Below are 15,499 nucleotides of genomic sequence, written 5' to 3' on the forward strand. Positions count from 1 at the left end.
CACCTACTGCCAAGTACTACATATCAGCGACCTCAGTAGTCATTAGACATCGTGAGAGAGCAGAATGGGGCGCTCCTCGCAACTCACGGACTTCGAACGTGGTCAGGTGACTGGGTGTCACTTGTGCCATACGTCTGTAAGGGAGATTCCACACTCTTAAACATCCCTAGGTCCATTGTTCCCGATGTGATAGTGAAGTGCAAACGTGACGGGACACGTACAGCACAAAAGCGTACAGGCCGACCTCGTCTGTTGACTGACAGAGACCGCCGACAAAATGCATCAGGATCCACTGTAAGTACTACGACAGTTAGGCGTGAGAAAACTTGGATTTCATGGTCGAGCGGCTGCTCATAAGCCACACCTCACGCCGCTAAATGCCCAGCGACGCCTCGCTTGGTGTAAGGAGCGTAAACATTGGACGATTGAACAGTGGAAAAACGTTGTGTGGGAGTAACGTATCACGGTATACAATGTGGCGATCCGATGGCAGGGTGTGGGTATGGCGAATGCCGGGTGAACGTCATCTGCCTGCGTGTGTAGTGCCAACAGTAAAATTCGGAAGCGGTGGTGTTATGTTGTGGTCGTCTTTTTACTGGAGGGGTCTTGCACCCGTTGTTTTGCGTGGCACTATCACAGCACAAACTTACAGTAATGTTTTAAGTACCTTCTTGCTTCCCACCGTTGAAGAGCAATTAGGGGATGACGATTGCATCTTTCAACACGATCCAACACCTGTCCATTCTGCACGGCCTGTGGCGAAGTGGTTACACGACAATTACATCCCTGTAATGGACTGGCCTGCACAGAGTCCTGACCTGAATCCTATAGAACATCTCTGGGATGTTTTAGAACGCCAAGTTCGTGCAAGGCCTCACCGACCGACATCGATACCTCTCCTCAGTGCAGCACCGCGTGAAGAATGGGCTGCCATTCCTCAAGAAACCTTCCAGCACCTGATTGAACGTATGCCTACGAGAGTTGAAGCTGTCATCTAGGCTAAGGGTGGGCCAACACCATATTAAATTTCAGCGTTACCGATTGAGGACGCCATGAACTTGTTAGTCATTTTCAGCCAGGTGTCCGGATAATTTTGATCACCTAGTGTATGCCTACACTTCTGAAAGTCAATTCTTCAACCATCAATGACGTTTGATCACTAGGTGCTTTGCTCACGATCGTAACTTCTTAGTTTTCTCCTCGTTAATTTGTAACCCTGTTTTCCTTGCAATATTTCTGAAAAAACATGTCATAGGCTGCAAGTCCTCTTTGCTACCACTTATTAAAGCAACATCGTCTGAATATGCAAGCCGATTTATAGTGGTATTACCCAGTTTTATTCCAGCTTGGTATAATTTCTGGTGTTCTGCCTGTCTTTTCTAAATTTAAATTGAAAAAATTTGAGGTAATGCGTACCCTTATCTAAGACCAGTTCTGACTTCAAAATGCTCTGACATTCCTGTAGTGGTCTTAACTTTGCAATAGTTTTCCTCTAAACTCATCTGTACTAGCTTTATTAACTTTTGTGGAAACTGAAACCCTTTCAAGACATTGATGATTGTGCCCCTACGTGTCATAAGCTTTTTCGTAATATACAAAAACCACGTGAATATCGTAGTTATTTTTCCAACCTTCGTCTGAGCGTAAAAAAAGGTGGTCTGGAGTTGATCTGCTCTCTCTGAAACCGCGTTGATAGTCCCCTATAATTCCTTCTGCAATTAGGATCATTCTCTTCAGTAGATACTATGATAGAACTTCGTAGCTTTCTATTAAGTGACAATTTCTTACATTCTCAAACATTCTTTAGCAGTTTTGTTATTATTTTAGTCAGTAAACGTCCTGCCTTATTTATTAACTGACCTACAATTTGATCTTCGGCGAAAGCTTTATTTTTTATATTCTTGATTATTTGTCGTATTTCTTCTTCAGTGTGGGTTTCTACTTTGCTGTCTACAGTGTCTGGAACCTCACGGGGAAAAGACTCAGCGGGGTCATCAAAGTTAAGAGATTCTGCAATGTGTGTGCCCATCGCCTTTCTACTCAGTGTCATTCGTGAGAATTTTCCTCTGTGTCCGTAACAAAAGTTTCTGTTTTCTTGTATTTCTGATTTAGTTTCTTTACTGTTTGCTACATTTGTCTTCTCCTGTGTTGGATACAGACCTCTTCAGCTTCTTCTGTAAGGTTCTTGTAATATTTCCATTTCTTCTGCCTTCGTATAGTTGTCGTTTCCTTCCATATTTTGATATACATGACCGAGCGAGGTGGCGCAGTGATTAGCACATTGGACTCGCATTCGGGAGGACGACGGTTCAATCCCGCGACCGGCCATTTTGATTTAGGTTTCCCGTGATTTCCCTAAATCGCTTCAGGTAAATGCCGGGATGGTACCTTTGAAAGGGCACGGCCGAATTCCTCCCCCATCCTTCCCAAATCCAATGAGACCGATGACCTCGCTGTTTGGTCTCTTCCCCAAGCAACCCAACCCAACCTCTGAAATACATGGCTTTTAACTCCTGATCCTTCATATTTTCTAACCACTTCCTCCGAGCCAACCTTCTCTCATCAGTTTTTTGTTGGTACACTTGATTGATCCACACCTTATCTGACCTCTTTTGTTTAGACCTGTTTTGTCTCGAATTTCGGATGCTACTCTGTTTACTGTTTCCTTAATTTGGGACCAGTCTTGCTTGACATCACAGTCTCCTATATTTTTCTGGTATTTACTTAGGTTTTCTGCTGGTGTTGACTCGAATTTTCTTTTAATTTCTGTCTCTTTTAATATGTTTATATCATAATATGAAGTATAATTAGCTACTCTACACACCTTAAATTTAATGTTCATATCTTACTTACCACCACGATGTCATCAGTGTTACAGTCTGCTCCCCTATAGTTATATATCTCTCTCTCTCTCTCTCTCTCTCTCTCTCTCTCTCTCTCTCTCTCCAAACACACACATACACACATGAACGCACACACATCACAAAATTCTTATGTCCTGGGATGAAAACTGTTTTACTGCTGCTGCACAGTAAAAATTTCAGCAGCAGAACTGTAAGAGCACAAGTAGAGCAGTATCAGCACACATAGTACGGTAAACAATAAAACGTATATTGAACAAATGGAGCCTAGGTGATAACTGTATGTAATTTATATGCAGCATAAAATATAAGTTGAATATGCTGCATACAAATGAAAATGAACATGCATTTTATCCTACTGATGATGCCTCAATAAATTTAGGCAATACTTGCCAGGCAGAAGAAATATTGGATTTATTCATTCGTATAGAGACGGTCCTAACCTAAATACCATTGACATAATATTACTCGGAAATATTTAGTAGCGGGCGCATATCACTGTTCAACGGTGTTACCCTATTAAATTATTGTAAACAAACGGCAATGGTTCAACTGGGTCAGACCAATCCAGCTGAATTACAGCACGATACTCCACTTCATCAAGGGGCTGGACATTTTGTTTTCAGTTAGTTAGTTAGTCACATGCTCCGTAGATCAAATCCACGATAAACGTTGCTTTGCGGAATGTGTCAACAGAACTAACATAGGACACTTACAGTACTTGTTTGCAACTTAGTAATTATTTCTACTCAGTAATTCCTCTATGTTACGGAAGGAGTCGTTCAGGAGAAACCTCTTTAATATGCATTTGAAAACACATCTGCTATTTTTCAAACACTTTTTTCTTGATTAGAGCTTTATCGCTGCATGTTTCACCCCTTTCTGCATCAAAGTTAGATTCATTAAATGGTAATACTGATCATTTTTTTCCTTCTAATTTTGTACTTGTGAATATTTCTTTTACTCTCAAACTTGGAAGGATTATTGATAACAAATTTCGCAAGCGAATAAATGTACTATTGTGATGCTGTGGTTAATATTCCCAGTTGCATAAAGAGATACCTACAACATGTATGTATGTGAACTCCACATAAAATTGTAGTTGCTGTCTTTTGTGGAACGAATAGTTTTTGTCTAGACGAGTAGTTACCCCAGAATATTATCTCATAAGACATCAACGAATGAAATATGCAATGTTTGTTAACTTGCTGTCTTCTGTATCCCCAAGTTGCCAATTATTGTTATGGCAAAAGCAGCCGAAACTAAATGTTTTAGCAACTCTACTATACGGTTTTTCCAATGTGAGTTTTCATGAGTATGCATACCTAAGAACTTGCAATTTTCTACACTGTTCATTATTTCTTGATGGTATACTAGGTTAATAGTAGGTGCGATTGTTTGACTGTATAAAACTGGGTGCATTGCAGTTTCTTTTCTAAGTTCAAAACTAGCACATTTGTGAAAAAACGTACAGTAACGTTCACAAAACATAATTTTCTGTTTTCCCTGTCGATGCTTCTGTGCTCGGCTTCACAACAATGCTTGTATCATCTGCAAAAAGGACTAATTCTGCCTCGTGATTCAAATAAAATGCCAGACCACTAACATCAAGCAAGAACAGTAGTGGTCCAATGATGGAATCCTGTGAGACTTTCATTGTAATTTTTTCTCGTGCAAATCATGTGACGTTTTAGCGTTTCGATTCCTCAATTGGTGTGCTAACGTACTGTGGAGTACCAGGGTTGTAAAAATGCCTGCAAACAAATAAAAAATCGATTATGTAATTTTATTTCTTAGAGGTTATAGCCAAAACTTTACAACTACCCGTCATACACAGCCTTATTTTCAAGAGAACCGTTTGATTTTACTAGAGTGTATGTGTGTGTGTGTGTGTGTGTGTGTGTGTGTGTGTGTGTGTGTGTGCACATACATATTGGAGTACATTTAAGAACTAAATGTCCATTTACATTTCACAAATGTCCATTGTGTCCTCCACTGGACTCACAACCAACATCGAGACTGTTGTCGAACTAGTCCCATACTTTTGCGAGAATGTCTAGCGTTACCACATTCAGTCTTGTTCCCAAGCGGCGTCGCATTCCACTCAAAGTCTTTAGGTGAGATGCATGAACGGAGTCTTTCACAACCCTCCCCCTCGCACCCCCTCCAAAATAAAACTTTACATGTCGCACACGAGATGACATTGCGGAATAATGGTTCACGCTGATCAGTCTTTGACGTTAATCATCGTTGAGAAAGGCCTGTGCAGTGGTGCTCCGTGATGTTAAAAAATTGAACTTTTGGCGTGTTCTCGCAAGAAATCAAATAAACTTCTAAGATCCCAGAATATGGAGGTTCGTGATGCCTGTAACCGGAGTCCCTTTCGCCCCCCCCCACCCCTCCGACTCCCACCCCTAAAGAAAGGAATTTTTGATAAATGCTTCTTCGGGTCTTCGGGATACGGTTTTGGAGACTCCCTCTTGTACACGACGATGGTATGTGGCTGATATGTCGGTTCGCTTTTCCACTTAAATATAACGTATCCACATCACTGAATGCTTAATTTTAAGGAAATTTTTATGTTTCGTATCCACGCCTAGAAAGAATTCAGAAAACTCTACATGTTGTTGATTATCAAAGTCATGAAGTTTTTATAACAGCTCAATTCTATATGACGTGGAAGTTTCTCGTGGTGGCATCCTTGTATCAAATCTTCTCTGTGTTCAGATCTTAGTTCATATCGGAGTAGAAACTCAAGCTTTCGAACACTTACATCGTCTATTTCGCCAGGAGATGAAACGTGTTCTGGGAGCAAAGTCTGTCTCCTGTGTAGCTCCATTTCAGCTTGTTACTGGTCGGTAGAATTTCGCATGTGCAATAAAAAATTTAACAGAGGCGGAAATTATAATCTGAGTGACACCAGGAAACGAGGACTTGAGACGGAGCTTCTTCAAAGAAATGCAACCAAAACTCATCTCTCTTAGAGGGACAGGTTCTACTAGGGATGTTCGCAGTTGCCCTTCCGCCCCTCAACTGCGGCGTAGTTGGGGTGGGGATGGCGGTGGGAAGGGTGGTGGTTTCCAATTTTCTGCATTTGCGCAAGCGAATCCCACCCTGCAGGTGATGTCACCGCCAGCCGAATTCCAAGCGACGTCACTCGTCCAATGACAAGCTGGAACGCAACTATGAAGGAAACAGACTTAGTAATATTGTATAACTTACACATGTTGGTGGGGCGATCGCTCCTTGTATATAAGAATTTTTATGTGAAAGCCCAGATCACTTGATTTTAAAACCTCTATTCGAATTACTAGTTTCAACGGAATGGTGCTGTCATCTTCGGACTGGCATTACAGTTTTCCTATATTTTCACATATATGTGTCGTCGACATTTTGAGAACAAAGTGCAAATACATTAGAAAACTCCACATGATTTGTCATTATATAACGGAATGCTCCAAGACGGTGGTATAGATGTTGTACTTTTGCCTTTAATTGATTTGAAATTTTATAAATGACAATCCAAGTGAGGTTTTCAGTGTATTTACACTTAGTTCTAAAAATGTTGACTACGCATGTATATGAACATACACACATCAAAAAAAAGTTTTGCATCACCAGTTCCCGGAACTCCTGAAGATAGACGTTGACAGTGGATATTGTATCACAGACACAATTCCTTTGACTGTTCAGATGTGTCACTAAACCCGCCCAAAGACGTAAACAACCATGCATGAGCAGCGCCTATTAGAAGGAGGGGCTCCGACATCCGATCAGTTCCAGTCCTTCCACCAGCAAGGAGGTACACGGCTCGTATTGTCTGTAGTTTAATCAAGCCTAGACAGTCAATACTCCGGTTCGATCGTGTCCGTATTGTTACTTTGTGCCAGGAAAGGCTCTCAACAAGGGAAGTGTCCAGGCGTCTCGGAGTGAACCAAAGCGATGTTGTTCGGACATGGAGGAGATACAGAGAGAGACAGGAACTATCGATGACATGCCTCACTCAGGCCGCCCAAGGGCTACTACTGCATTGGATGAGCGCTACCTACGGATTATGGCTCGGAGGAACCCTGACAGCAACGCCACAGGAGGTCGTGTTACGACTCAAAATGTGCGCAATGGGCTGCATGATGCGCAACTTCACTCCCGACGTCCTTGGTGAGGTCCATCTTTGCAACCATGACACCACGCAGCGTGGTACAGATGTGCCCAACAACGTGCCGAATGGATCGCTCAGGATTGGCATCACGTTCTCTTCAGCGATGAGTGTCGCATATGCCTTCAACCAGACAATCGTCGGAGACGTGACAGGAGGCAACCCGGTCAGGCTGAACGCCTTAGACACACTGTCCAGTGAGTGCAGCAAGGTGGAGGTTCCCTGCTGTTTTGGGGTGGCATTATGTGGGGCCGACGTACGCCGCTGGTGCTGATAGAAGGCGCCGTAACGGCTGTACGATACGCGAATGCCATCCTCCGACCGACAGTGCAACCATATCGGCAGCATATTGGCGAGGCATTCGTCTTCATGGACGACAATTTGCGCCCCCATTGTGCACATCTTGTGAATGACTTCCTTCAGGATAACGATATCGCTCGACTACAGTGGCCAGCATGTTCCCCAGACATGAACCATATCTGGGATGGATTGAAAAGGGCTGTTTATGGACGACGTGACCCACCTACCACTGTGAGGGATCTACGCCGAATCGCCGTTGAGGAGTGGGACAATATGGACCAACAGTGCCTTGATGAACTTGTGGATAGTATGCCACGACGAATACAGGCATGCATCACTGCTAGAAGACGTGGTAGTGGGTATTAGAGGTATCGGTGTGTACAGCAATCTGGACCACTACGTCTGAAGGTCTCGCTGTATGGTGGTACAACATGCAATGTGTGCTTTTCATGAGCAATAACAAAGGCGGAAATGATGTTTATGTTGATCTCTATTCCAATTTTCTGTACAGGTTTCGGAGCTCTCGGATCCGAGGTGATGCAAAACTTTTTTTGATTTGTGTATAGGCAAAGTGTAATGCTAATCTGAAGATTACAGCACGACTCTGACGAAACCAATAATTGGAATAAAGGTCGTAAAATCAAGCGATCTTGGCTTTCACAAAAAACGTATGTATGTATAGAAGCAGACTTCACTCCCAGCAGAAGTAGATGTTGTTAATCTTTGAAAGCTCGAATTCTAACTCCGATTTGTCCCTCTCTGAACCCAGAAACGATTTTATATATGAATTCTGTATGGCTTAAAACACAAACATCGCCCCAAAACACGCCAGTTCGGAAGACGAGGTACAGCTAACTCTCGGTTGACACGATGAGTAGCCTCCGTGAACCACGAGTAATACTCCGCTGAATGCACTGTGCGTTTAGAAAGCGCACAGGAGAGCGACTTCCAGATTCCTGCTCACATAATTAACCAGTGTCTTGAAACTGCTGGTGACATCGTCGAAAGCTTTGAGCTATAGAATATGTCGCGCCGTACTCGCACCGAAAATGACGCCGCATAATTGTAACTGGAATCCACCTGCTGAAACCAAGCGACCGAGCGAAAAGGCGATTTACCTACAGAACGGACACCGCTACAGGGCAACCACATGAACAGCCGACTGACAGCAATGAAAATTTTTTGTTCCGGACCGTAAAATAAAATTGGTCCCAAGTTTCTATCCTCATTCAGATAGAAAATATGGTCCTGTGTAATGCATGTGAAAACAAATATTTAAAGCGATTCAAAACACATGGCCCGGCCCGGCCGGTGTGGCCGAGCGGTTCTAGGCGCTACAGTCTGGAACCGCGTGACCGCTACGGTCGCAGGTTCGAATCCTGCCTCGGGTATGGGTGTGTGTGATGTCCTTAGGTTAGTTAGGTTTAAGTAGTTCTAAGTTCTAGGGAGAATTGTCACACAATCAGCTTAACAGCTCATGCATCGAAGCTGCTTACAAGAATAATATACAGAAGAATGGTAAAGAAAATTTGAGAATGCGCTAGGTGACGATCAGTTTGGCCTTAGGAAAAGTAAAGGGACAAGAGAGGCAATTCTGAGGTTACGGCTAATAATGGAAGCAAGGCTAAAGGAAAATCAAGACACTTTCATAGGATTTGTCGACCTGGAAAAAGCGTTCGACAATACAAAATGGTGCAAGCTGTTCGAGATTCTGAAAAAAGTAGGGGTAAGCTGTAGGGAGAGACGGGTCATATACAATATGTACAACAACCAAGAGGGAATAATAAGAGTGGACGATCAAGAACGAAGTGCTCGTATTAAGAAGGGCGTAAGACAAGGCTGTAGCCTTTCGCCCCTACTCTTCAATCTGTACATCGTGGAAGCAATGATGGAAATGAATGAAAGGTTCAGGAGTGGAATTAAAATACAAGATGAAAGGATATCAATGATACGATTCGCTGATGACATTGCTATCCTGAGTGAAAGTGAAGAAGAATTAAATGATCCGCTGAACGGTGTGAACAGTCTAATGAGTACACAGTATGGTTTGAGAGTAAATCGGGGGAAGACGAAGGTAATGGGAAGTAGTAGAAATGAGAACAGCGAGAAACTTAACATCAGGATTGATGGTCACGAAGTCAATGAAGTTAAGGAATTCTGCTACCTAGGCAGTAAAATAACCAATGACGGACGGAGCAAGGAGGACATCAAAAGCAGACTCGCTATGGCAAAAAAGGCATTTCTGGCCAAGAGAAGTCTACTAATATCAAATACCGGCCTTAATTTGAGGAAGAAATTTCTGAGGATGTACATCTGGAGTACAGCATTGTATGGTAGTGAAACATGGACTGTGGGAAAACCGGAACAGAAGAGAATCGAAGCATTTGAGATGTGGTGCTATAGACGAATGTTGAAAATTAGGTGGACTGATAAGGTAAGAAATGAGGAGGTTCTACGCAGAATCGGAGAGGAAAGGAATATGTGGAAAACACTGATAAGGAGAAGGGACAGGATGATAGGACATCTGCTAAGACATGAGGGAATGACTTCCATGGTACTAGAGGGAGCTGTAGAGGGCAAAAACTGTGGAGGAAGACAGAGATTGGAATACGTGAAGCACATAATTGAGGACGTAGGTTGCAAGTGCTACTCTGAGATGAAGAGGTTAGCACAGGAAAGGAATTCGTGGCGGGCCGCATCAAACCAGTCAGTAGACTGATGACCAAAAGAAGTTCTATGGGACTGATGACCTCAGATGTTAAGTCCCATAGTGCACAGAGCCATTTGAACCATTTTGAAACTGGTGCTAGTTGTTCATTTGTTTTGTGTTCCAACGATTGTGTATAACAACGGAAACCTACGTTTGTGTCTAAAAATACGAACAACAAAATGAATATGATTCGTTGGAGGAAAACTATAGAAATAAATGTTCAACCATTCGTGCACTCGTGTAGCTGTTTTGGTGGAGGTGACCCTGGATGCTTCCACTGGAGACTTTGTCGTTTTGATCCTGGTTCGAAGTGATGACACCATGACTCATCTCCAGCCACCACCCGTGCCAGGAACTCATTCCCTTCCCGAGCATACCGCTGCGGATGAACAAGACAGTGGGCCATTCGACGTGCTTCATCTACATCTACATCTACATTGATACTCCGCAAGCCACCCAACGGTGTGTGGCGGAGGGCACTTTACGTGCCACTGTCATTACCTCCCTTTCCTGTTCCAGTCGCGTATGGTTCGCGGGAAGAACGACTGTCTGAAAGCCTCCGTGCGCGCTCTAATCTCTCTAATTTTACATTCGTGATCTCCTCGGGAAGTATAAGTAGGGGGAAGCAATATATTCGATACCTCATCCAGAAACGCACCCTCTCGAAACCTGGCGAGCAAGCTACACCACGATGCAGAGCGCCTCTCTTGCAGAGTCTGCCACTTGAGTTTATTAAACATCTCCGTAACGCTATCACGGTTACCAAATAACCCAGTGACGAAACGCGCCGCTCTTCTTTGGATCTTCTCTATCTCCTCCGTCAACCCGACCTGGTACGGATCCCACACTGACGAGCAATACTCAAGTATAGGTCGAACGAGTGTTTTGTAAGCCACCTCCTTTGTTGATGGACTACATTTTCTAAGCACTCTCCCAGTGAATCTCAACCTGGTACCCGCCTTACCAACAATTAGTTTTATATGATCATTCCACTTCAAATCGTTCCGTACGCATACTCCCAGATATTTTACAGAAGTAACTGCTACCAGTGTTTGTTCCGCTATCATATAATCATACAATAAAGGATCCTTCTTTCTATGTATTCGCAATACATTACATTTGTCTATGTTAAGGGTCAGTTGCCACTCCCTGCACCAAGTGCCTATCCGCTGCAGATCTTCCTGTATTTCGCTACAATTTTCTAATGCAGCAACTTCTCTGTATACTACAGCATCATCCGCGAAAAGCCGCATGGAACTTCCGACACTATCTACTAAGTCATTTATATATATTGTGAAAAGCAATGGTCCCATAACACTCCCCTGTGGCACGCCAGAGGTTACTTTAACGTCTGTAGACGTCTCTCCATTGATAACAACATGCTGTGTTCTGTTTGCTAAAAACTCTTCAATCCAGCCACACAGCTGGTCTGATATTCCGTAGGCTCTTACTTTGTTTATCAGGCGACAGTGCGGAACTGTATCGAACGCCTTCCGGAAGTCAAGAAAAATAGCATCTACCTGGGAGCCTGTATCTAATATTTTCTGGGTCTCATGAACAAATAAGGCGAGTTGGGTCTCACACGATCGCTGTTTCCGGAATCCATGTTGATTCCTACATAGTAGATTCTGGGTTTCCAGAAATGACATGATACGCGAGCAAAAAACATGTTCTAAAATTCTACAAGAGATCGACGTAAGAGATATAGGTCTATAGTTTTGCGCATCTGCTCGACGACCCTTCTTGAAGACTGGGACTATCTGTGCTCTTTTCCAATCATTTGGAACCCTCCGTTCCTCTAGAGACTTGCGGTACACGGCTGTTAGAAGGGGGGCAAGTTCTTTCGCGTACTCTGTGTAGAATCGAATTGGTATCCCGTCAGGTCCAGTGGACTTTCCTCTATTGAGTGATTCCAGTTGCTTTTCTATTCCTTGGACACTTATTTCGATGTCAGCCATTTTTTCGTTTGTGCGAGGATTTAGAGAAGGAACTGCAGTGCGGTCTTCCTCTGTGAAGCAGCTTTGGAAAAAGGTGTTTAGTATTTCAGCTTTACGCGTGTCATCCTCTGTTTCAATGCCATCATCATCCCGTAGTGTCTGGATATGCTGTTTCGAGCCACTTACTGATTTAACGTAAGACCAGAACTTCCTAGGATTTTCTGTCAAGTCGGTACATAGAATTTTACTTTCGAATTCAATGAACGCTTCACGCATAGCCCTCCTTACGCTAACTTTGACATCGTTTAGCTTCTGTTTGTCTGAGAGGTTTTGGCTGCGTTTAAACTTGGAGTGGAGCTCTCTTTGCTTTCGCAGTAGTTTCCTAACTTTGTTGTTGTACCACGGTGGGTTTTTCCCGTCCCTCACAGTTTTACTCGGCACGTACCTGTCTAAAACGCATTTTACGATTGCCTTGAACTTTTTCCATAAACACTCAACATTGTCAGTGTCGGAACAGAAATTTTCGTTTTGATCTGTTAGGTAGTCTGAAATCTGCCTTCTATTACTCTTGCTAAACAGATAAACCTTCCTCCCTTTTTTTATATTCCTATTAACTTCCATATTCAGGGATGCTGCAACGGCCTTATGATCACTGATTCCCTGCTCTGTACATACAGATTCGAAAAGTTCGGGTCTGTTTGTTATCAGTAGGTCCAATATGTTATCTCCACGAGTCGGTTCTCTGTTTAATTGCTCGAGGTAATTTTCGGATAGTGCACTCAGTATAATGTCACTCGATGCTCTGTCCCTACCACCCGTCCTAAACATCTGAGTGTCCCAGTCTATATCTGGTAAATTGAAATCTCCACCTAAGACTATAACATGCTGAGAAAATTTATGTGAAATGTATTCCAAATTTTCTCTCAGTTGTTCTGCCACTAATGCTGCTGAGTCGGGAGGTCGGTAAAAGGAGCCAATTATTAACCTAGTTCGGTTGTTTAGTGTAACCTCCACCCATAATAATTCACAGGAACTATCCACTTCTACTTCACTACAGGATAAACTACTACTAACAGCGATGAACACTCCACCACCGGTTGCATGCAATCTATCCTTTCTAAACACCGTATGTACCTTTGTAAAAATTTCGGCAGAATTTATCTCTGGCTTAAGCCAGCTTTCTGTACCTATAACGATTTCCTGGTATGGTTGAAGACTATGGGGCACCCATTGGGCGCACACTTTGCGCGTGTGCAGTCGTTCCTTCACGATGGTGTGAACACTTCCGACGCTCAATCAGACCACGGCGCCTGTGGCTTTCACTGTCACTCAGCGGTCGTGGGTAATGAGTGCATCCACCAGCTGGACGATGTCATCGGCAATGCAGTGTGGTGCTCCAGACCGTGCGTCATCGCCTAACGACACCCGTCCTTCCCAGAAGCGCCTTTGCCACGCCTTGACCCTTGCAAGGGACATGCAGTGTTCGCTGTAGACTTGTGACATTCGTCGACGAATGTCCGTTCCTCCTACTCTTTCCGCTGTCAGAAAACGAACAACACATCTCTGCTCGTCTTTTGACGCCTCCCTGTCCCTGTTTACAATGGGAATGGCAGCTATGGACGATTGATGCATGCTGCTGCTAGCTCTGTATAGTCACGTGACGTGGACGCATGCCCTCTAGCGACAGGCTGTGAACTTCCACGCTCTGGTCGGAACCACACCTCGTTACACACGCCACGATATTACCCTCTTGTCACCGCTTTGTGCATTCCAGACTTCGACTCGTCTCTTTTTGAACGCCTGTTATATAATGTGATTCCGTGATGATGTTAAGACTTTCTGGGATGATGTCGAAGGATAAATGCATCAATTTGACGTAAGGTCCCTATACCCGACACGAACGAGTCGGAAGTTATAAGCTAAAACCGTTCTGATAGCTAAGACAGTGGAATACATGTACTGGTATTTTTTTGGCTAAGATTGTAGAGTAGGCAACTTTCAGAGGGGGTTGTATGGGCCAAAACAAGAAAAAAAGTCTAATAAACACAGGCACTAAAATGCATACGTTAAGAGCTATGAGCTCCTGTTCAACACTCGAGCTGTGTTTCACAGCAGCGAAGGTATCAAGCACTGATAGCTTCTCAGGTATGCATTTTAGAGCCCATGTTTGCTGGTCATTTTCTTCGTTGACTTGTGAAACACCATTTAAAATAATTCATAACGCCGAACTATTAACCACCCAAGATATTTGATAAAATAAAATACACAAAACTTTTACATTACTCTCCATGGTCACCATTGTGATCCAGAATATTAAATCAGTTTTATTCGCCCAGAACCAGAATAAAACTTACGTCAAGATACCACTTCTTACAATTGCGCCGCACAACATTAACGCCTGACTCTCGCAGTGGTAAGAAGTTCATAAACACAAGACCTAGTGCGAAGGTAGTTGCGCCAGCAACGGCCACTACCGTACTGGAGTCGCCGCCTGCGAGCTCTGAGCAAATTTCCTTATCGAAACCAAACCACAAGAGTTCGCAAACGAAATCCTAAAACAGCCACTATGAAAACCAGAATCCTGGAGAGGGAATACACTCAAACATAATTTAGTTTAAACAGGCCACTTTAGGTAACAGAAGAAACTCACTGCTTGTACTTTATATTTCTTGGACTACCGTGTAACCATTCACAAAACATTTCCTCTCACAGATGCTCAGCTGCACTCATATAACGCGCGAAGGTACCGTAGATAATCACGAATCACACAGTGCTGAGGCTAATCCGGATTACAGTACAAATAACACCCAAGAACGTGCTCGAGAAAACGTGTCAGACAACTATCATGGCACACTTCCCATAGTTCCGCCAGCTAACCGCAGCCGGCAGTTTACAAGTACTCCGGTATCGTCTCGGTCGAGGACTCACAATGAATAATTTTTTTCTTTTCCTGTTCGGCCCCTCCGTGTACTCTTCCCAGCAGTCGTTTTACAGAGGGCGCCACCGCACGAAGCGAAAGACCCTCATGACAGCAAGAATGTGTCTCCGAGTGGCACAACTCTAATCACAGTTCACTGCTTATGAACAGCAGTATAAAACTAAAGAAACCGCAAAAATGTAGGACATAAAGCTATGGGATCTCGATGAGTTGAAAGATTATTGAGAGTTTCAGAGGGAGCATTAGACAATATTTGAATGAAATGGTGAAATGGAATACAATAAAAGACCAATGGGTAGCTTTGAAAAATGAAGTAATAAAGGCATCAAATGATCAAATAGATAGAAACGGGCCTAGTAGAATTTCTTGGATTACTGCGGTGTGGGATCCTAACCAGATAGGATTGACGGAGTACATCGAAAAAGTTCAAAGATCAGCAGCACGTTTTGTATTATCGCGAAATATGGGAGAGAGTGTCACTGAAATGACACAGGATTTGGGCTGGACAGCGTTAAAACAAAGGCATTTTTCGTTGCGACGGAATATTCTCACGAAATTCAAATCACCACCTTTCTCCACCGAATGCGAAAATATTTT

Source organism: Schistocerca americana, chromosome 2 (genome assembly GCF_021461395.2).
Source record: "Schistocerca americana isolate TAMUIC-IGC-003095 chromosome 2, iqSchAmer2.1, whole genome shotgun sequence".
Taxonomy (NCBI): domain Eukaryota; kingdom Metazoa; phylum Arthropoda; class Insecta; order Orthoptera; family Acrididae; genus Schistocerca; species Schistocerca americana.